Source organism: Manis pentadactyla, chromosome X, assembly GCF_030020395.1.
Source record: "Manis pentadactyla isolate mManPen7 chromosome X, mManPen7.hap1, whole genome shotgun sequence".
NCBI classification, from domain to species: Eukaryota; Metazoa; Chordata; class Mammalia; order Pholidota; family Manidae; genus Manis; species Manis pentadactyla.
The window spans coordinates 131,601,794-131,626,050 of record NC_080038.1 but is presented as its reverse complement, the minus strand read 5'-3'; the positions used below and the strand labels follow the sequence as shown (position 1 = coordinate 131,626,050).

Below are 24,257 nucleotides of genomic sequence, written 5' to 3'. Positions count from 1 at the left end.
GAGGGGGTGTCGTTGCTCCGTGCGGCGCAGGAACCGCAGATGCCCCCAAGAGGACGAGGCAAGGGGGCTTCGGGAAGAGCAGGGCAGAGGCAGACTATTTCGAATTCTATTTCGGTTGGTTGGAGGGAGGTTTCCTTTTCGGGCAGGGGAGCCCTGAGTCCTGAGACAGAGTAGAATGCGAAATATCTCCAGATATCACAAGTTACCGCAGATGAAAACAAAGCCTCCCCCACCCCTCCAAAGCAAACCACTCCTGTTAGGTAATAATAATAATAATAATGAGGATGATGATGATACAGCAAAGTGATTACCTGCAGCCCCACCCTTCAACTGGCTTTTCGGAGGGGACCCCGGAAACAACTTCGGGGGATAGGGGGGTTTAGGGAGCCGAGTCTGAGAACAGAGTGGTGTCCGAAAGAGGAAAGCGAAGAAAAGTTTCTCCTGCACACAAGCTGGGGCGAGGCAGAAGTCTAGAGCTCTCTTCCTTGGTTTCTCAGGTGGAGGAAAGAATCGCAGGGCTGGGCAGGGCAGGGCAACTCGAACCCACAGGTCTTGGTTATTTTACGCTGTAACGGAGGCTCCCTCGGCAGCTTTGGCTTACTGGGGTTTACATGTGTATTAGGCGGCGTAAATTAACCAATAAATCTCTTTTATGCGTCCCCCAGTCGTATGTGGTCTGGTCTAAATATCCACATGTCTGTAAGTATAGGAAATATAATGGGATCCGTTCCCTCGCAGTGCCATTACACAGTAAATATCAAAAAGATTTATTTTCTTTCCCAAATCTAAAGCAATCAAGAAAATCAGAGCAACTGATCACTGCCAAACCGGCAAAGCTTTTGAGCCTGAATTTTAGGATCCATCTTGGAGAAGCAGAGGGAAACAGAATGTTCAGAGGGGCAGTAGGGACCAACTGCCTTCTCCATACAACCCAGAGCCCCACTCTGCAGCACTTTTCGCTCCAGCCTCCTGAAAAACAGCACGTTGTGCTATCAGGCAGGATTTCTTTCTTAACACATTTTCTGTGGCGGACATGAAATTATCCTAAGTCGGAGACCTAGCAATTTTCTTTAAGTCCAAGGGAAACACTGCGGTCTTTTCTTCTGTTTTGTATTTAGAAAAGATTTGCAATCTAACACTCTCAACATTTTAAAGACCCTTTAAACCCAGCAAGCGGATTTCCGTTCTGCCAGTGCTTCCTGATTTATTTCAATAAATGAATCTTTGAATCCAGGAAGGGAATTATTCCAAGACGGTGAATTTGGTGCCCCTGCCTCTTCCTAGTGAAGCAAAAAGTGTTTCTCATAGAAACCCATCCTTTAAACTCACCATTATTCACATTTTTTTTTCCTGGTAAACTACACTTTCTTCACATAAATCCCCACCCTCTCTTCACACAGTCCCAGATCTTTTTAAAAGAAAAACTGCAAATCACAATAAAAAATGAAAGGGGAAGGAAGCTGCAAAAGGAATGAGTTTTTAACTCCTCCTTATTTTTATGGTAAGATAAAGCTGTTAATTGGCTTCAGGGGCAGAGCTGAACTATCGATCTTCAGAGCTCTGGACCCGTGGACACATTTGCCTACCGCTCATTTGGGCCCCAGATTTTATTGGCTACATCAGAGTTTTTACTACACTCCCATCATTTGACAAATATTTTGTAAGCTCTAAGTACTTTTAAAATTCAATAGAATGAACAAATAGATATTGTTAATCAACCCTTTAAAAAAATCTGTTTTGCCTTTGTCCTCTGCAAGCTAAAGCATATCACTGCCCAATGTAATGAAATGTAAACCAGACAGAAATGAGACATTTTCATTGCACTTGTCAATCAAGGCTGTGCAGGCAGATATGTATGCATAGATATATTTGAACTTCAGAGACGCAGGCTAAAGTAAATAGGGTTAAACTTGAAGAAAGAGAAAGACAGAGGTTTGCACGAGGGCTATCAAAATCCAGTCTGGGATTGTGAAGAGAGCCCCAGAAATACAGGAAATGGAGTAAAACTGTGGGTGGTGGGCAGTGCTCAGTCACCAGCCAAGTCTGGGAGCAAGGCTAATGGTGAGCCATGGTCCTGGCCCACCAGGTCCTGCTGCTGCTGTGTACAGTTACTGCTCTGGGGGTGCCTAGATATTAGCCTCCAGCTTCTAAGATACACCGGCAGTGACTCTGGGTGCCGGAAGGACAAGTTATATTGGAAGAGATCTTCCCCTTTGCCTCAGGATCAGAACCTCTTGTAGGTGGGGAGTGTGCAGCGAGGGGAGAAGGGAACCCAGGCCGAGGCAGAAATATGCAATGATGCATTGATGTGTGTTTACAAGTCATTCCCACAGAGACCTGAAGAGATGGGGGAAGGAGAATGGATTTGGGGTACAAAGCTTGTCGGGCGTTCTGGAGCACACATTTCCCTGGGACACCAAGTTCCTTCTAGCTGCCGAGTGCTCCATTAGTTCTAAAATGTAAATCATCTCAGGTTGAACAAGTGGAGAGAAGCTTTTGATTATCCTGAGGTATTTGTGCGTTCATTTCTGTTTTGAGACAGTATTTCTCACTCAAGGTGACAGGAAGGGTACCTCTGGACCACGTCATAGTTTATGACAGTGATTCTCATCCCCGGTGTCTAGGTCTGGGGCACCCACTGTCCATCTGTCGCCAAGCTCCATTTTCTTCATCCAGGCCTATTCCACCGTTCCTTGTCTGCCCCCCACCCCCACCCCCTCCCTGGGGACAGAGGCTGCATTGCCCAAATCATCTTCTCTTTCACCCAAGCTGAGAGAGGGAATTCCTGCCACCTAAAAAAAATGCCATCCTTAACTCATTCAACTCCCAAGGAACTTAATATAGTTCAGGAATGGCGTTTTGTAAAATCGAGTTGCCTATTGTTTTTTTATTTGGTTTGCAGTCACTCATCCAGTCCTTTCCCTGTGAAGGGATGGGCAGAAAGGACTTTCGTATTAAAGCATGGGGGCCTCCCTTCTCCCTCTTTTCTCCCTCTATTCCCAAACAAGACAGAATGGGGGTGAACTAGACTAACTTCTCGTTTGAATGTGATTTGACAACCTGCAAGCCAAATCTGGCCCGTAGAGACTTGTATTTCTATGGCCCCAGGAGCCAAGAATGTGTGTGTTTTTTGATAATTAAAGGGTTAGAAGTAGAAAAAGAAAGAGGAGGAGAAGGGAGGTAAAGAGGGAGATTATGCTACAGAGACTGAATGTGGCTCGCAAAGCCTAAAATATTTCCTATCTGACCCATTACAGAAAAAGTTTGCCAACCTCTGAACTACGGGTTGGACTGTAGCCTCAACAGAGGCGAGGTATTCTTAACTGGTGGGTTTTATCCACCATCACGCCTATTTTTCAAGCTTCATTTTGCATGACATGATTTTTTTTTCCAGCCTCACATCTCGATTATTTCCGGGGATAACTTTGGGTTTGGAGAAAGGGGAAAAGTAAAGAGTCAGGCAGGACGAGACCTCAGGAGAAAGAGGGGACAAGAAGAGAGGAGAGAGGAAAAGGAGTTGTGAATATCTCAATCAGTGACTAGGTGACCTCTGCCCCTGAGGGTGGCTTTATTGTCTTTCTTCTTTGGCTAGAGATACATACTTTATTGACCCTTTATGCGTGACTGAGCCCTGAGGGGCAACAGCAGCGGCCAAACCAAGCAAGGCATTTAAGTCCAGGCTAAGGCCCATGAGCAGCCTACCTTCAGGAAGCCCCGGGAAGTGACCCGAATTCTCTAGGCCCGAGGGGCTTTGAGGAACAGAGAGTTTGCCTCTGCCCCAATTCAACTGCCCCTGGAGTTCACTCCCCTCTCTTTCTCTCCCAGAGACACTCCCCTCCTTTTCTCCCACAGATGAATGCCATCAGCCAGTACCCTTGGGCAAGGGCTGTGTCCCTGGGCGCCCCTCCTTTAAACTATAAAGGTAGGTTAACAACTCAAAGTATCTCTCTCCTTACTAGATGGGATGCTGCCCCATTCATGAACCACTTAATAAACCCAATTAGATCTTCAAATTTTCTCTGTTGAATTTTGTTTTTTAACCATGTAAAGATTCCAGGGTGCTCCCAACAACCCAGTTGGCCAGACTGTCTTAGCTTGTCTTCTGAGGTATGTCTCTCCACCCACCCTCCTCTTTCCTCCTGAACTTACCAGAAATTTCTCTGTAAGGTTTCATTCCCCCCTGCTCTTACCTCTTGTGCCCTGAGATTCAACTTTGGCAGGTTACATTTCACCTTTTGAATCTGGCACCAGCTACCAAACAGAACAAATAGTTCCTCTGGATACAAGTAGCCATACTCCTAAAGCGGGCTTACCAGATCTAGCACTTAAATCTGGGATGCTCAGTTAAATTTGACTTTCAAATAAATGATTTTTATTTTTAGTATAAGTATGTCCCAAATATTGCATGGGAGACATTTACACTAAAAGAATAATTTGACATTTGAATTGACCGATCATCTTGAATCTTATCTGGTAACCCTGCAGTTCAGGAGTCTGGCCTAGATGGGCGTAGATGAGTTAAATTGTCTCCTCCTGGAGACTGTGGCCTGACCAGGCGTCCTGTGTTCAGGGGAATGGAGAAAGAGGCACTCCCTGCACCTAAGTTTTCTACAGGCGCCATTTGTGGAAAATTAGCTTGGGAACCAGATGACTCCAGTAAAATGAAAAAAGAAAGGTAAGGCCAAGAAAGGCCCCGGGTGGCATTCCCTTTCCAGCTCAGTGAAGGTGCCATTTCTCCTCAAGCAGGCAGGAAGCCATCTTGGTGAGACTGCTGTGGAGGACATGAAATTTAAAGTGAGCCCCCTCCTGGCCCTGCCTAGAGAAACCCTCAGCTCTTGCAAGCTTGGGAGGGAGCAACAGAACTCAAGGATTGGTGCCTTCCTCCTTCTGAGGAACCTTCAGGGGCCACCTCCCCTCAACCCTTACCCCCTTTAGGGCTCTTGCCTCTCCCCTCAGAGCAGGTCCTTAATCCCTTGAGGAGAACCCCATGTACTACCAACCACAAGGCCCCATTCACTGGACATTGAAGACCCCTGTGCTGGGGACCTTGAGACCCCATGCACTGCAAGCTTGCAAGTCCAGTGTGTGGACCCCTTGCCACCCCAGTGGGCCTGGAGGCTGGGCTCTGCCATCGAGTCCTTTTCTAATGTGCTCAGCCTAGGTGTACCGAGGCACTCCTTCCTCCCACTAGGATCCAAGTTCCACCCAGACCTGACCCTCAAAGACCTTGGTGCGTTGCCTGCTCTCCCTGTCTCTCTCACTGCAACAAACTGTCTGTCAAGAATTGAAAAGCCTGATTTGAGCAAGAATGCCCCAGGGGACCCTTGAGGGCAGTCAACAGGAGTTCTCAGAGCCCAAGGCCCCTCTGCCCAGCCCTATCCTCCCAACCTCAACACACAGGCTTCCGTCAACACCAGCTGTGCAGATGCCCCTCTGCAGTCCTCCAGGGCTAAAGGTCAAGTTTTCCTCAGGACCAAGGGCCTTGTGAAGTACATTTCATTAGCAGACATCCAATTTCCTCTTCTCCTGCTTCCCCACCACATCCCAAATTTCTCAAAAGAGGTTCTTCTAACCTATCTACCTATTAAATGAAGGGGGAAAAACACAGCTAAGACCACTCTTTCCACCACTCCCTCAGTACTAGTTCCAAGGGCTGAAACTGTCTAAATCTCACTGGCCTCAAGAACACTCCAGAAGACCCCTCTACCCTCATCACCTAAATTCTCCTATCCCACCTGGCAAAAAGCTCACTGAATTTTATCTCTCACCTCTCTCTCCTTCCCGAAGTGGTTTTAGCTTCTAAGTATTTCTGAAGCCCAGGGAGCCTTGGCTGCCTACGGAAGCAAACTAGCCTTCTTGGTGGTTTATATATATGGCCCATAACCACTGTGGCAGTGGTACCTACTTGCCTATCCTCAGTCTCTAATATGTCCCATAGCAGTGGAGGACAGCCTGCTGCCTTTAAGCATACACTTTACAGCTCTAACTATCCCCTGGTCTCTGTGTGTGTGTGTGTGTGTGTGTGTGTGTGTGTGTGGTTCTCAACTAGAGTTAAGTTGTAGTGTCTAATAGTTTTCTTTTTCCAAGGTCACATCTCCTCAAATTTCAGAGAGGGAGGAGTTGCCTGCCTTCTGCTCCAGAAGCAACAGAGTAGAGCCAGGGTTGGAGCATTAGAATCTCTTGGGGGAATCTTTGAAATACTCAGATACCGAGACCTGCCTCAGAGCTTCTGACTCACTTGGTCTAGGGAGGAGTACCATATTTCTATTTTTTAAAGACCCCCCCCCCATGTGTTCTCATGAGGGAACCACTGAGCTGGAGTAGGTCAGTATCTGGAGCCTCTTTGCTCCCACCCTGCAAATTTCCCAGGCTCCTGTTCTTGATCCTGGCATCACCACTCAAGTCTAAGATACACCAGCTTTGTGCGCTCTGTGAGTAAACTCAGGGTCTCCACCCCAGACTGCCATCCCTGTCTGTTCCCTTTGCCCCCCCAGATGGTCCTATAGAAAAATGTCACCTTCAGCTCCTGCCTCACTCCCTGCCTTCCAGAAATGCACCCTTGCTATGCCCTGGTCTGAGGTGGAAAAAAATCAAGGGCTTCTGGCCAAGAAATGGTTTGCTCCTGGGCCTGGTCCAATTTACTTTATTTCAACAAAAGAGCTACACTTTTGCTGTTACAGAACAAAATGTCCACTGGAAGACAGTGAGGGATGGAGCTACTTGAAGAAAAGAGCTATTTCAATCCCACTTCTCCCCATCTTACCCAGTCCAGTCCAGTCCTGACTCCCTTCCAGAAGAAAGGAGAAGGGAACTGTGCTGGGGAGGCATTTCCTCTCAATTGGAATTGTTCCCCAGGAGTACTTTCTTTGCTGCCCACCCTGCCTCCTGCCCCAGCCCTAGGTGGACTCCCCAGGACTGGTGAGAGGAAATTTATGCCTCTCAGGTTCTAGATAATTGCAAGGACCAGCACGGTCCAGCAATAGCGCAGTTTCATTCTGGCTTTGGGGACATCTCCCTGAAGTTTTGGAAGGCAGAGAGAGATGGGGGCAAGTGGTTGCAGTTCAAGTTATAGAGTGATTTGAAACTTAACCTTTTTTTTCCCTTAGAAAAACTTTTTCTTTTTTTAATTCACAGGAGCCATAGGTTAGCTGGTTTCACTCTGTTCAAAAAATATTTATAGCTTGCTTGCTACATGCAAGACACTGTCTTAGGCATTGTGGGGGAGATAAGAGAAACCAATCACAGCTCAGTCTTTCATATGGGCCAGCAAGACATCATACCCTGAAAACAAATGCTGGGATTTGAAGTTTTAGGATAAATATTACATGAATACTACATTTATAACCTGAAAGTTTGAGGTGATTTTTAGGTGATGTTTGCAGTAATGACCAGGGCTTCTTTATTATTATTTTTTTAAACACAACTCTCTTGGTTATATATTTTCCAACCCGGAAATGTTACTGGAGTTTTCTGGGATGAATACACAACTGAAACTTTTATTTTTAAAAAAGTTTATCTTTTTGTGAGAAAAAAAGAAATCAGCCTGAGTTCATTAATTTCCCAATTTGAGGAGTGTCTTATTCCATTATATTCTACTTTTGTCCTCTTCTGCAATATATAGTCTTCAAGATCAAGGGCTCCATTTAATGTTGTTTACCTTCTGGTCTTTTTAAAACAATTTTAAAGATCAATTCATAACAATTTGGAGCATATTCTTCTTATTATTATTTTTACAATTCCATAAATACCCAGAAAAACACACACACACACACACACACACACACACACACACACACACACACACACAGAAGACTAGGTATGGGAGAGTACTGTATAGCCATTTCCATACACAAACTTCATTTTCTCAGCTATGGAAGGTTCAAATAATTATTTTGAATATAATGCTCAAAAAAATCAGAAGGCAAACTTCTCTGGAAAGTAGCTTGGCACTACTTTGTCATTACATGTCACTTAATTTTTGCTGATTGTTTATATAACGTAGGTCCATCATAAATAACTTAATGAAAGGAGAGCCTTTAAGAGGATAATACAATGGAGAAAGCATATTGTGCATATGCTCTGTAATATCAAATCTTCTGATTCGTAGAGACTGTATACTAAATGAATCATTCTGATTATCAAATGATCTTTGCAGTTGTTTTAAAAGTTCCACTTGAATGTAACATGCTATTTATGTGTGCTATAACGTGGAGAAAGTATGCACCATTTAAAAAGCAGTCCTTGATATTGAGGACCACACATTTCAGACATTTACAGAAATCCCAATATTTAAACTCCAATACTTAAAAATATTTGGTGGGAGAAGTAATGGATCTTCCCTTTTCCCAAAGAGACGCAACATTGCAGACCTCTTTGCAGAGCCACACAGGCTTCAGAAGTATCCCTCAGCTCAACCTGCTTTTGTCTCATTTCCTTGAGTGGAAAGATGTCAGAAGGAAATTTTCCTCTGAGCAAAAGGTGGAAAGTAGGCATCCCAGCCATGTGGTGGCTGTCCTCACCCCTGTCCCCACTCCCAGGCTGAAAGCCTTGACTTCCATTCCCAGTTTCGGTAGAAGAAACAAATGTGGATGGCAGAGGAGGCCCATCGATTCACTGGGTTGTGTTCTGGGGTTTGCTTAGGAAGGCCAAGTCTGCATCTCTTACACCCCACCCCCCAGACTCTACAGGTTTATATCTTAAGTTTTCTAATCTCACCAGCAGAATGAACAAACAAGGCCCTCTGAGTTTAAGGCTACAGCAAATACTGTAGAGAGAGTGCTGCCTGGGCCCTGGTCTGTGCCAGGCTCAAGGGCTGGACGGAGACTGAAGCCAGGTCGCCGGCATGTGTGAGAGGGAAAGGGTCATGCTGACATCTGCAGAACTTCCCAAAAGTAAGAGTGGGGGGTGTGTGTGTGTGAGAGAGAGAGAACAAGCCTCGCTTAGGCTCACAACACATCCTTCGAAGCTTCTGCTTCGCCTTTCTTCGCCGCTGCTTATGACAGGGCCTGGGGCAGCCGCGCTTTCAGTGAGCGGATGCTTGCGAAGTCTCTTCTTCCTGTTGGTCAGGAATCAGAGGATCCGCTACTTTGGGACCCAGAGAGCCCCAAAGCGGGGATTGGGCCGAGCCCCTAGAGATCATCTGGCGCCTGTCGCTCCACCTCCCAACCCGGAGACCCGAGCCGAGGGACGTAGGCTGCTGGCGGTCGGGGTAGGGGGCCGGAGGGGGTGGGCAGGAGTGACTCCAGCGGGGATGGAGGTTGGCTTCGGGCCGGGCTACTAGGATGGCTTTCGTTCCATTCGGTTCCCTGGAGGGGAAAACCTTCTTCCCTTCCTCTCCTCTTCTCCCTCCTCTTTGCCTCCGTGGGGCGCTCGGGTCCCGCCGCTTTCCGAAGCCCCAGAGCTTCAGCCTGCTGATCCTGGCCCAAAGGGCACAGGGGCCCTCGAGCTCGGCTCTGGGGCCGAGCAGCCCTTCTGTTTCTCCTAAAGGGAAAGAAGGGGCGCAGAGCCTCGCCTCCCTTCCTTGCCGCCGCTGCTCGAGAGGGGCTGTTTAATTAAAGGGGAACCCGCACTGTATACGTCAGATAAAAGCAACGTGCAGAAAAAAACTAATTAAAACATTGTGTTTGCAACACATTTTATTTCTCTCTTTCCCTTTTTTTTGATCTTCGCTGTGTTTTAAAGAAATGTCATCGCACCATAAAGCAAGCCGTGAAACGCTATTTCCTTAGAGTGTGCGGCGCTTTTCAAAGGCTAGTGTGATATATTTTAGAAAAGGGATCCCGCTGTGAAAGCTTGCGTGTCTTCCCTTTACCAAACTAAGCTCTTGTCAATCACGCCAAGCCCCGTCCAATCATCGAGATCCTTTTTGGAAAGCAGCTCATCCCGCTGTGCTTTTATACCGCGCTCCGCAGCCTGTTTTGATGCATTTTTACCAGCAGGTCCGGGGAATTGAATGATGAGGCCGCGGACAGTGCAGGCCTGGTTCCCTGAGCGCCCGCCCGGCCCTAACCGGGAGCCCGCGATTTGTGCACGGCCCAGGCTTTCTCACGTGGCGGTCACTTCGCGCGGGTACCCCGACGTCAACTCTGGGCGATGCTGGGGACGTGGCTTATCAGGGCCGCGTGATCGCTTCCACCTGGCAGCCACTGACGGATCGGCGAGGCTCAGTAGCTGTCTTCCTGGCCTGTCTGTCCCGGGAAAGCAAGACCAAGTGCAGCCTAAAGCTACACCTCCATCACAGGAGCTGTGGGGCCCCTGGGGATGCGCCTTCTCTCCAGAACTGAGGAACGCGCTAGTGGGGGGAGGAGCAGGACCCCTCCCCCCACGTAAGAGGTCTCTCTGTCTTGCTTTGCCGGGGCTTAGGCTAGGGCGTTGGTTCCTAGCAAGCAGCAGGATTCTCCTCTCTGTTCCCCTCTCCCTGCCCCACCATACGCGGAGGTTTGGGGGGTGGGGGTGGGGGCCTTCCCTAGCCTTCCGAGAAAGGCCGTCCCCGCCCCAGAGGGGCCACAAAACCACGCAAGCCCCGCCCGCATGGCGGGCAGGACCCTAGCCCTGAAGTAGAGGCTCAGTTAAAGACGCCCACCTGCAGGACCGAATTGGTGGCCCTGGGCTGGGCCGGACCTACAGTTCCCCAGTGGGGTCGCTTACGGACCTAATGGACCAAGGAGCCACTAGGCAGGTGCCGGTGGCCCTGAAAGGCCAAATATAAACGCTTAAACCACTCGGAACCCACTGGGGAAGGGCCTGCGCCCGCACCTTCCTTGTATGCAAGGAAAGGTTGACAGGAGCCGCCCAGCTCCAGAGTCCCACAGATTTCTCCTCCCTCTGACCCCCTCTTCAGTCAGCCTCGGTCAGGGCTGGGGGCGCGCCCCGCCGTGGTGATGTGGAAGCTTTTGATCTTCACATTGGCTTCCCGGCTCTGGGAGGGAAGACAAGGGAGGAGGCTTTGTGGTCCTCTCTTCCGGCAGCGCCGGAATGGTGGCCTGCCTTTGTTTCTAATTCCACTTCGAACTTGAACCAGGAGAGTGCGGTTTGGTTACGGTCTCAGGAGATGGACAAGTAAAGGCTATGTGCGATTTATGCGTTTCTAGAATAATACCGAACTCTGCATTTTGAAATAGTTGTCCAGTGTGATCCATGCCTCTATTCTTCCCCTCTGTCTCTTATTTCTGTCTCCGTGTCTCTCTCTCTCACCACACGCCCCCCCAAACACACACACACGCTAATACATACATGCCCTAGTCTCGGATTGCACACGCTCCCCTTGCACATGTTCGATTTACACGGGACTAGGACTACCCCCTCCCCCAGGGCCAAGAGCATGTCTTTCCCCCACCTGCAAGTTTCTTTCTCCAGCATTCCCAAAAGGACTTATCACTTGTTGGTGGGGGCCTGGGTCCATCCAGAAGCCATGGGCGAGGGGAGGGGAGTGCTCAGCTCCCCCGAATATTTGCTTGACCCCCAGGCTCTCTGTCGTTGTAAAGGAAATTGTTCTGCCCACGCTGATCCCTGCCCAGGAGTCACTTCAGTGACGACCAGATCCTCAGACTGACCCTAAAACCAGGGAAAAAGAAATCCCCAGCCCCTCTTATAGTCCCACCTCCGGGTCCAGGCCCACGCCGTGGCTGGGAATCCGATCAGCTGGATTCATAGCCCAATCCTGACCCGCGCCCGGTGGCTCTCTGGGACTCCCTTCATCTTCTCTCCCACGGCCACACCCCGTGGACATCAGGCCCCGACGGATGGCAGTTTCATTAGATTTCCCTCCCGGACTTCCGCACGTAGGGCCTTGGCGCGGAGGAGGGGCACCCTCCCCGCCTCCATATAGGGAGGAATGTTGCTGCTGCCTGGTGCACCCGGGGAGGCCTTCGGAGCCTGTCGGGAAGTCTGTATTGGGGCGTGCTCCCCTTCCAAGCTTTGTAACACAAGGGGTGAGTTTCTGCCACAACCTTTGTGGAAGTCTGCAAGCTCGAAAGTGGCCCCACGGCAGCGCCAGGGGCCGCAAGAGCCTCTCCACCGTGGAAGTCCGGCTCGAGGGGTTTCACCTGCCTCGTTTACCAAGTCGACAGGAGCTGGGATTTTACAGTGACTCACGGACCACAGCGGTGTCTGCCTCTGAACTGCAGAACACACGGAAATTTCTGAAATGTTGGGTGCAATGGGGAGCGGGCTGAATTCTTGGTATATATGTATGTACAAAATTTTAAAGATCGTGAATATAATGGACTCTTTTGTTGCGGGGAATTGCTTTTTGCCTCTAGCCTACACGTTATTACCTTTTTTAATGTGGCATTGCAGCTCAGGGAATCCAGGGTGAGCGTTTAGGTTTCTGTTCCCAGAGTCAGGCAGTTCAAGTGTGAACTCGACGGCTTTGGTAAGCGGTTTGCCCACAGCCGCGCCACGGAGACCAAGCATTCCCACGCTCGCGCGCGGCAGGCCGAGATGAGAAGCCGGTGGCTGCGGAACCCCGGCGGGAGACTCTGAGGAATAGCCGCGCGGGGCTGACCCTCGCCGCGGGCGCCCGTCTGAGCCCACCTTCCCCCCGCCCCCCGCCGCGCGCCCTTCCCGGATTCTCTCCACGGCTTGGGTGCTCCACCAGTCCTTTCTGAAGGTCCCAGGGCCAAGCCAGGGAGTCCAGACCGAACCCAGGCCCCCCTGCCCCAGCGGCCTCCATTAGCGTTCACCTCCGCAGCCGCACTCTCCCCGGCTCGCGGAGCCCGCCTGCGCCACCGCCGCCCGGGAGCGCGCTGTTGTCTTAGGCCAAACCCGGAGCAGCGGCTGGCAATCAAGGCCGGAGGCCAGGGCTCTTGGGACAAGCGAGGGAGCCTCGGCCCTTTTGATAAGCTCTTCACTTGGAGGGTCAGGAAGGTGTGGGTGTGCCAGGCTGTGCGGTCTATATTTGAGAGAAGGGGCAGTGTCACATGTCATTCAAATGGGGATTAGAAACTGGCTTCCGGTCTCAGCTATAAACTTCTACAAACTGACTGACATTGGGCCAATTCTGGCCTCTTTCTAAGCCTCAATTTACCCCATTGTGAAAGGAAGGGTCCTTCCAGTGTATCCTGCACAGAGAGAACCTGGTCGCTAGCTGTAGATGCGGGCTCACCATGTTTGTTGGGCAAAAGGGTGGACTCCTGCCTATTCCTCTCACCCCCACCAAGGTCTTCTAAAAACTATCTTTGAGCCCATCTGTCTTAAACGGACTTAATCTTCTACCACCTCCTCTGTCCTCAGGGCCCTGCCCACACGAGAAGCTGTCCTCGGCAGCAGCCAGAGGTTGCTGGGGTCTAGGCGGTGCAGCGCCCCCCCCTCAGTGCCTGAGCCCGGCGATCCAGAAGGCCAGGGGCAGGCGCTGCGGAGCAGCAGGGGTGGAGTCCGGGCTCCTCCGGCAGTCTTCCCGGCCTTCCCTGAACTTCGACCTAAAGGGGCTGAACGCGCCCTCTCTCCGAGAGACAGAAGGGCCACTTGGCTCCCGGGCTGCCTCTTCTGAAAACCGGGGCTTTGTATGTTTAGGGATCTTTTAAAAACAGGACGAGCCAAGCTCCTGCTAAGATTAAGCCGAGGCCGATCCTCAGGCTGGGCCCAGCCACCTCCCGGCGGTCCAGGACCGTGCAGACGCAGCCCTCCTACTTGCTCTCCGGGGCCGGGCTCACATCGCTTTCTGGTCGTAACACCGCGCGGGGAGAGAACACCAGACGCAAAGAGCTCCTTTCCCGCACGCCCTGTGACCAGTGGGACCTCCTCTGCCCCACACGCCAGAGAGAGGCGATAGGCGAAGGTTCCAGCGCTCGCCTGAGGTCCTATCCCCCCACGGCGGGAGGCCCGTGCCGAGCTAGGGCTCCCCATTATCCAGCCAGGCCGCCGCCGCTTCCCAGCCCTCCTCTTCTTCCCATCTTGCTTTCCCCTGCCTCGGCACTGCGCACCACATCCCTGGCCAAGAGGCAGGTGGGAGGGACGTTTCCCTTGCGCTCTCTCGGTTGAGGGGGACGAGCCGCGCCTGGGGCAATCACTTGGTCTGCACTGGAAGGCTGACGACCCTCAAAAGCTCCGCGCGACCACCCCTCCTCCCACCGTCCCTAATCTGGCTCCTCTCTGCAAAAGTTTGGCTACGAAAAAGCCATCCGCTGCCTCAGCCCTTTTTGCCCAGGGCACCGACTGACCCTTCTGCCTGTGGCGCTTGTATTTTTTTACACGTCCATCCATATCACCTAGTAGTCCCCCATTAACATCCGCTTCCAGCCAGATCAATGTTGCCTCCTCTCAGCTCCCCCACCTCACCTTGGGCTTTCCAGTCATTTAGAAAATGACTTCACAACTTTGCAGGACATATGGTGTTCAGTGCTCTGGGGAACCAAGAAAACAGTGATTTGTTCAGCGCTTATTGAATATAAGATGCTGGATGTAAATCATCTCAAGAAATCCCCTCCACAATCCTCTGAGGTTGGTACTGTTATTGCCCATTTTACATCTAAGGAACCTGAGGCACATGGCTGAAGTGACTTGCTCCAAGTGTTTAGAGTCTAGTAGAGCCCGCCTCTACCGAACTTGATGCAAATATGAAGCCTCCTCTCTTAACCGGTGCTGGTGATACCTAACCTCTTCTCTTCCTCCTGAGGCTGGAAGGGAGAGTGCAAACGTTGAAGGGGTGACTTTGGGTGGGAACTCAATTGTCCACAGCGTCTGGCCTCAGCAGCTGCCTGGCATGACGTTCAGGATCTGGAGTCCTGTCTACAGTGCTGCCGACCAGCCGTGGTCCTGGGGCAAACCACCTCCCTTCTCTGTTGCTCATCTTTAAGTTAGGAACAATGAGGATTACTTACCCCTTCAATGGGTCGACATCAGAATCAGGGGAGAAGATGTCTTTGTTACTCTCAAGTACAATGTACTTTTGAAATTAGCTGCACCTGGGGGCCTAAGGCAGGATTTGAGGGTCCTTGTCCGCTCAGGGAGCTGGGCATGAAGCCAGTAGCCCGCGTCGCGAGAGGCGAGGTGGCAAGGACGGCGGCTGGGAAGTTCCCGGACCTCCCCTGGAGTCGCCTCTGGAGCCGGACGCGGGCACAGTCCGGGAGCCGGCTGCGCAGGGCGGGCCGGGTTGCTCGCAGAGTCCGTGGGAGAGTTACACGACGCACCTGGCAGCCTGACAGTCGGCGCCCCAGGTGACCCAGGCTGTTCAGAAAATGCCTTGCGTTCCAGAGCGCCCAGCTACTCTGCTTGGTATTTCGAACTCACTTGGGCCAGAAACCAGCTGGGGTCTGCAAAGTGCGGCAGTGTAACAGGGGTGTAACAAGTGTAAACAGGGGTGCCTGCATGCGGGGCTGAGTAGACATTCCAGAAGACTTGCGCATCGGGAGCGTTTGGGAGGGAATTAGGGTGTGCATGCACAACGCGACCTAGTGTCTCCGCGGAAGCAGCCAGCACTATCCCTGGCCTTGAAGGCCCCTAGCTCCGGGCGGGGGAATGGGCAGAGCCTCTTTGTTTTGGAAAGATTTAAGTAGGAAAAGCGTGGTGCATGTTTTGCTCACTTCAGTGTCTCAAGAGGGAGGGCGGAGGAACGATAAATTCATAAATAGTGCACTAGTTTTGACAAGCCTGATGGGAGCAGGTACTGAGGAGCTTTGGAACAAGAACTCAGGGGCGCCCTGGGAGAGGCAGTGGCTACGCTGCTAGTCTACCTGGCAGGAGGGGAGTGGCCCATCCTGTCCCACCTCTGTTTGCCCCATTCCTTACAAAATTTTAATTGGCCCCTCCCTCTATGTAATGTGAGATTACCGACAATCCAGTCGGAACCCTTCACCCCTAACAGCTCTCAGTTCTCTTCCTCCCTCCCTCCCTCTTTCTCTCACACACACTTCATTCATTCATTCACTTATTCATTCTTTCTCTTTGTCAAGAAGTCCTGTGGTGGGTGCACAAGTTTTGGTGAAACAGGTTTAGGAAGGTTTGAATCTCTACATCTTGCCACTAACTAGCTTCTTGACCTAGGACAGGGACTTTACAACATTAGTCTGAAAAAATATATTAGTTTCCGTATCTGTGAAAAGAGGTTAATAACGGTGCCTGTCTTTAGGGTTTTTAGGTGAATTAAAATGAAAGTAAGTGAGTGGCACATAATAGTGGCCCCTCAGTGATAGTTACTCACATGAAAAAAGTACTCTGTGGTAAAGTGGTTTCCTCTGTAATGTGTCAAAGCAGGTAGTGTCTAGAAGGGGTTAATGTCTTCACCATATTTGTGAGGACTTGGAGAAAAATTGTATAGAGTTACTTTTAAAATCCCTTCCAATCATGAGACTATTACAGCACTTTATCCTACTTCCCATCATACCAACTGATGACAGATGCTTTTGTCCCTCAGATCCCCCAAAGAGCAATTCCATTGCCACCTGGAGATGTCCTAACTGAATTCCTATCAGTCCAGACCTAACCAGGCCAAGCCGGCACCCCCTCCCTCTAAGAGGGCAAGTCCTCTCTGATCCAGTGGCCATCACTGCCCAGGGCAGCCAGAGACCCTGCCCCAAGGGGCTGTGGGCCAACAGAAAGACTCTTCCCTTCCTTTCATTGCCATTCGAATGCCTCCTCAGGTGCAGTGAAGATAAAGGGATTACTAGTAGAAGCCCAGGATATGTGGGAGGAGTCATAAAATGCAATCTAAGAAATTGCAGATAGAAGTGGGGAGGGAGGACTCTTTGGGCTGGTCTTGGGCTATATGCATGGTGGGGGTTGGGAAAATGTGTGGAGCTCCTGCAACCCTATCAGTTTTCCCTTCCTTAATCATTGCCCAATTCTCAACCTCTCAACTCAACTCCCACCTCTGCAAGGTACCCAGAAAGCATGACAAAGACTCACAAAGCCTAGAGGCAGTCCTGAGTCTGTGCTCTGCCATCACCAGCAGTCCTGGAAAGGCAGTGATCTTAAGACAAAGGAGTTGGTGGAGTGGACACAATACTGGGCACCTGCATGGGGCATTCTAAACTAGTCAAGTCATGTTCGACAAGTCACTTAGGTTATCTGGGTTTCTATTGAACTGAAGTGTAAATCTGAGACAGCTGGGCTGGATGACCATTACAAGCTCTTCCATTCCTAAGGTTCTGTGACCAGAGTCTTCTATAAAAAGTCAAGATCCAGTCTGACATCGGTGAGAGAATAGTTGGGTGGAGCCAGAATGTGGCTGGGGGAGAGCAGACATGGCAATTCTAGGCTCCTTGGATTATTTCTGAGCAGAGGTTTTTTTTCCTCAGAAAGAGATGAGAAACCTCAATGATCCATTACTTCAAGAATCCAGATCAATTGAAGGTGCAGCCTAACAGAAAATTAAAGCAGCCTGCTGTGGTGTGGGGAGGATGCCCAGACATCTTTCCTGGGGTCATGATTCCAGGTTCCAGCTGAATCTGTCAACCGTAGACAGAGTCTATACACCTTAATCACTCCTGTACTGGACAGCATTTTATGCCTCTGGGAAATTATTCTAAACTCCTGTGGATTTGCTTGGCCGTGGTTAGCCCAATTGCAGGGAGTGGTGTTGGCTCTCCCAGGGAGTTCACAGGTTTAAAAAATCAGGTGGGATATTTTCTTTCTACCCTTTCCAGGAGAGGGCACATCTGTCTCCCAAAGCCATCTGACAGTGTCCAGGTTGGCAGCTTAGCCAACTGACACATATCTCTGGGGGAATCACATCCATTTTAGCTTATGACTTGTGGGCTAAGGAACTCTGGGGACCCCAAATGCCCATCCACTTAACTGAAAATATCAACCACAGGGGATATTGTCATAATTAAGGACAATCTTCTAACATACAAGTCATGAATCATATAAAATATTTCCCCATTAAGAAAAAAGATTTCAGTCTACTCCTATTTGGATTGGGATTGTACCCTTTAAATTCTTATTAAATCTCTGTAATATGGCGTTCAAAAGCTCATTCTGGAATCAATGACTCCCTAATTTTAAATAATCATCATTTGAGACACAGCATATTTTCAGTTGTGTTTTAAAAGCTGTTACATTTCTTTATGTCAGAACGTCTGAACATGTATGACAAAGGAAAATTCGAAACTGCTTTGGCATTAGGTGATTGTAGTTTGGCCCATATTTCTGTTCAACTGAGGAGTAGGGTATGTAGATAGGCAGCCTCATTGGATTCAGGAAGAATATATCCATGCTTGGGTTCTCTGCGTTGGACTTTCTGAGGAGAAGTAGAAACAAAAGGTTCTACCATGGCTTTGCCTGGGCTACCAAGTAGAATTATGTGGCTTTAGCCATGTGAGTTTAGCATCCTTGGCTCTGCATACTATATGTTCAGATAGTTGCTTTGAATGTAATTTTGGAGAAAGGCACTTTGATGTTAAAAGTTTCTGTCTGGCTTGGGGAGGCAACAACAGTCTTAAACTTCCAGGGTCAAGATTTACAATCATGGACACCTGGGACCATTACCAGATTTATAAAAAATGAACCTGTGTTGTATACTTGAAACTAATAAAATATTGTGTATCAGTGATACTTCAATTTAAAAAACGAATCTGTTTGGAGGTTCTGTGAGAAGCATCTTTCTCATTGTTCAGCAGTTTCTGATGGCTTTTTCTCTGTGATTTAATCCTCTCCCTATTTTCTACCTTGTTTCAAACACACCGAAATGACATCTGTTGCCCGGGTAAGATGCATTTCAAATTTCAATCTGGGATGTCCTGCCTCATTGACAGGAGGAGAAAGAGTAATTTGTAATTATGTTAACTCAACTTTTATATAAAAGAGGCAGCCTTATATGCTCATAAGAAATAAAGAGTCTTTCTCAGCCCTGCCACTTAGTAGCTGTGCCACTTTGGCAAATTATTTAAGTTCCTGCAGCCTCGGTTTCCCCAACTGTAAAAAGAAGTATGTTGGTAATGAAAGGGTTAGTACAGTATCTGGCACCTCATTAGTGCTGAGCAAATGTTTAAAGCTCTTTAAAAAAATCTCTCTGGGACTATAAGAGAGCTCCACCGATATTTAAAATTAAGCACTAGAAACTCAGGGGAGGTGTTGGTTTAAATTATTCCTGGGTTGGAGCCTACCTGTACTCAACCCCACTTGTAAGAAATAGTGCAGAGTAGATACACAAATCCAAAGAAAAGGTGTAACTTGTGGTTTGTGTTATTATTGGCTTGGCTGTGTGGCTGAAGATAAGCCTTGAGTAGTTTTAATTCTTTACTGTGTGCTCCTCAAATAAAGACTTGAGTAGTTTCAGGTCTTTACTGCGTGCTCTTCTCTGTACCATAAACCACAACAAATCACCACTCAGTGACTCTCTTCCTCATTAGCCTATGAGCCCCCCAAGGAAGGCTAAGAACTGTGTCCTTCCCCTCACCGTCTCCTCAGAATGTAGCCTAGTGTGTGCCTTGCAGTCAGGATGTAAGATTTACTCTCACTGGAGCAATAGATTATTTTTAGGTGCTGAGTGGCATATAGCAAAGACAAGGTCTCATATAATAGGAGAATTCTGAGCAGAGTGGCGATGGGCTCAAGCAGTCCTGAGTGACTATATGGATGGGGCTTATCTGAATGTAGGGGAATTCTCGAAGTGCCTTACCTCAAACAGTACAAAAGGAATTGGAAAAAGGGGTCTACAGAGAAGATGAGGCTGTACTGTGAAACATAAAGATCTGCCATTTGTACAATTTCTTTGCAAATCCCCAAAAGGCTTTAGCACTGTTGTCTTATGTTGGCATATTTAACAAATTAAAGCCTAGTTTGCCTTTTGTAATTAGAGATTTTTTTTGGTGAAATGTTTTGTGAAAATGGAGACATCCCACTTTTGTGTATCTACACTACCTTTGCTACCAAATATTTAAAAATGGAAAGACTTTTTCAAAGCAATAGCCTGAGTAACTGGCCCTCTTTAGATATTCATGCTTAGAAAGGAAGCCTGACAGGGCCCCAAATAATGCAGGTCAACTTGTGTTACAAGAAATACCATCACACACACAAAAAACTACATATGGCAGGAAGTCCCACTGATGTCTGGATTTCAAGCACTATTTATTATAACTGAGTTCCTGTTCAGCAAAGGAATTTGGCACCAGTCCGCACAGTTTGTTCTAGCAGGCTTTAGCCTGTCAGTAGACCTAAGTTCTGGGTCCCTGTGAGTCCAGTCCCTGACTGGACCATGGACGGGGGCAGTATCAGCCATGGTGAATGGATGCCCTGCAGAGCTGCTGTGTAGCCAGGAGCAGTAGCTTTGCGCTGATTCTCAACTGTTCCTGGTTAAACCATACACTGGTGTATTCGCTTATGATGGTGAAGAACCATCACTCACACATATTCTAGGATGGCGTGACTCATTGTTCCTGATGATAAAGCATGTTCTAGGATGAACATCCACTCTGGGCAATCTTATAATGATATTTTAAAAGAAAGTAAGGAATTCTTAATATAGAACTTGGAAGGCAAGAACAATTATGCAAAATAGAGTTGCATCACTGGACTGGTTTTAACCTAGACTCCCCATATTGAAAGTAGTGAGAGGCTGTGAACTAGCCAGTAAACTCAAAACCATTTCCTAAGGGCTTCCAGCAAGAGGAGACTGTGGGGAGGGAGGGAGCAGCAGTATAAGATAATACTATTTCTCTAAATAAAAGTGATGCTCTATTAATTGCTTCCCTCCAGATTGCAGAGTAGAAGCATCCATGACCTTTTTCTCTCCTGCATTTCTTATTTTTTTTCTTTTTCTTCCTCTTTGTCTGCTATTTTAATGTTCTTCAGATGGACAATTAATGGGATTTTATTATTTTCCCTGTTGCATTCCCTCAATTCATTACCATTTCCTACCTCCTCCCCTCTAACACCTGAAAATATGGACCCAGCTGGAGTCCTATTTATTTGCATAAACCTAGGCTCATGATGAGCAGGAGATCATCTAAACACACTTAGGAGATGTTGAGTAAGGAAGGTTCTACTGTGTCCCTCTTCCAGGAAGAGAAAAGCCCAAATCTAACATTGACCATCTGAACAGGGAATAGTCTTCCTTCCCTCCCTCCCTCCCTCCCTCCCTCCCTCCCTCCCTTCCTCCCTTCCTTCCTTCCTTCCTTCCTTCCTTCCTTCCTTCCTTCCTTCCTTCCATCCTTCCAACAGTGTTTGCTGAATGCCTACCTGAATGCCAAGCACTGTGCCAGAACTACCCTCTCCCAATGCAAGAATTCTTTAATTAGGTAAAATGAGAACATTCAATCCAATTCCATTCTGCTCCTTTCATGCATAACACATGTACTGAGCACCTACTGGTATGTGTCAGGCACTACTCTAGATGTTGGGACACAAAGATGAATGAAAGACAGTCCCTTGTCTCCAGGCACCCACAGCCTAGAGAAGGGAGGCAAACTAGTAAACAGGCAAATGCAGTGCAATGTTCTGCTTTGCTACATTCTAACTAGCAAGCATGAACTAGGAAATGCCATTCCTCAAGACCAATGGAACAGACTAGAGAGCCCAGATTTAAACCCAAGCATATATGGTCAATTAATATATGATAAAGGAGCCATGGACATACAATGGGGAAATGACAGCCTCTTCAACAATTGGTGCTGGCAAAACTGCACAGCTACATGCAAGAGAATGAAACTGGATTATTGTCTATCCCCATACACAAAAGTAAACTTGAAATGAATCAAAGACCTGAATGTAAGTCATGAAACCATAAAACTCTTAGAAGACAACATAGGCAAAAATCTCCGAGTTTAAACATGAGCAACTTTTTCCTGAACGCATCTCCTCAAGCAAGGGAAACAAAAGCAAAAATGAACTCATGGGACTACATCAAACTAAAAAGTTTCTGTATGGCAAAGGACACCATCCCCGGAACAAAAAGGCATCCTACAGTATGGGAGAATATATTTGTAAATGACAGATCCAACAAGAGGTTAACATCCAAAATATATACAGAACTCACATGCCTCAATACCCAAAAAGAAAATAACCCAATTAAAAAATGGGTGGAGGTTATGAAGAGACACTTTTCCAAAGAAGAAATTCAGATGGCTAACAGACACATGAAAAGATGCTCCACATCACTAATCGTCAGGGAAATAAATGCAAATTAAAACCACAATGAGATATCACCTCACACCAGTAAGGATGGCCAGCATCAAAAAGACTAAGAACAACAAATGCTGGAGAGGATGCGGAGAAAGGGGAACCCTCCTACACTGCTGGTGGGAATGTAAGCTAGTTCAACCATTGTGGACAGCAATATGGAGGTTCCTCAAAAACTAAAAATAGAAATACCATTTGACCTGGGAATTCCACTCCTAGGAATTTACCCAGAGAATACACCTTCACAGATTCAAAAAGACATATGCACCTCTATGTTTATTGCAGCACTATTTATAATAGCCAAGATATGGAAGCAACCTAAGGGTCCATCAGTGGATGAATGGATAAAGAAGAGTGGTACATAGACACAATGGAATACTATTCAGCCAAAAGAAAGAAACAATCTTACTATTTGCAACAACATGGATGGAGCTGGAGGATATCATGCTCAGTGAAATAAGCCAGGCGGGGAAAGACAAGTACCAAATGATTTCCCTCATTTGTGGAGTATAACAACAAAGCAAAACTGAAGGAACAAAACAGCAGCAGACTCAGACTCCAAGAAGGGACTAGTTGTTACCAAAGGGGAGGGGTGTGGGAGAGCGGGTGGAGAGGGAGGGAGAAGGGGATTGAGGGGTATTATGATTGGCACACATGGTGTGTGGGGTCACGGGGAAGACAGTGTAGCATAGAGAAGGCAAATAGTGAATCTGTGGCATCTTACTACACTGATGGACAGTGACTGCAATGGGGTATGGGTAGGGACATGATAATATGAGTGAATGTAGTAACCACATTGTTTTTTCATGTGATACCTTCATAAGAGTGTATATCAATAATACCTTAATAAAACAAAATTAAAATTAAAATTAAAATTAAAATCATCACAGGACCTCCCGAGTCTTGAAAAGTTCCTGATCAATGAGAATGGCTGTACAAGCACTCCTTATCCCCTTCCTTCTTCCTTCTCTGCTTTGGGAGTCTGTCACTTGGTTTCCCAATGCCACCAGTCCCCCATTAATTTACTTTTTTATCCAATAACCATGTATTGGATGAAATTTGCATTTCCCTGATGATTAGTGATGCGGAGCATCTTTTCATGTGTCTGTTGGCCATGGATCTGTACCAAGTACCATACAGTATGGTGCAGATACTGAAGAAAGACACTGTTTCAGCCCTCAAGGAACTCCCAGTCTAGTGGGGAGACAGACCAGGAAAGAGGCAATCACAACTGGCAATTGCAGTGTGATAAAAGCACATACCCTGCAACTTCCCAACCACTGTCCAGTTACATGTTAGGCCTGTGTTGGGTATAACAATTATAGAAATCATTGTATTTATTAGACTCATGAAATTTTTACATTAAAAATAATTTAGTTTTAATTATGAAGATTACTGTTGTTATCATAACTAAGATGTTTTGAATGCTTATGATTCCAGGCACTTTACATATACCACCTACCTTAAAATGATCTCCAGTTTGCAGGTGGGAAAGCACAGTCACAGAAAGATTCAAGAACTTGCTTAAGGCCCCTTACTAGTTAGTGCCAGATTTGGAGTTGGGCTCTAAAGCCTATCTGAATCCAAAGCCCACATTCCTTTCCAGCTTGCTGTCACAAAGAAAAGCCCACCTCTGCCCTCAAGATGCTCACAGCATTAGGGCAGATGGAGAAGAAAACAGACAGTTATAACACGATGGGATGCTGGGATGAAAGAGGAGAAAGGCATCTTTGCTGAGGGTATTAATTAGAAAGGAAATAATAGCAGATGATGCTGGTTCTGTTGTTTTTTTCCAAATCAGGAAATCTCTCAAGTTTATTTTTTTTATTGTCATAAAATATACATAATATAGTACTTACCATTTTAACCATTTTAAGTGTACAATTTAGCGGTATATTCATTGTTGTACAGCCATGTCCACCATCCACCTCCAGAACATTTTCATCTTGAGAAACTGAAACTGGGTACCTATTAAACATTAACTCACCATTCTCTCTTACCTCAGCCCTTAATAACCACTATTTCACTTTCTCTTATGAATTTGACTATTCTATGTACCTCATCTAAGTGGAATCATATAATGTTTGTCCTTTCGTGTCTTACTTATTTTACTTAACGTAATGTCTGAAGCTTCATCCATGTTGTAGTAATGTAACAAATTCCACTCCTTTTTATGGCTGAATAATACTCCATTGTATGTA

General features: G+C 47.6%; 1 long non-coding RNA gene across 1 annotated transcript in view; it reads right to left on the bottom strand.

Annotated features, from left to right (window-relative positions):
- Nucleotides 1-24,257, bottom strand: part of LOC118929246 (uncharacterized) — a 119,644-nt gene that overhangs the window by 230 nt on the left and 95,157 nt on the right. The gene's annotated exons all lie outside the window — the stretch shown is intronic.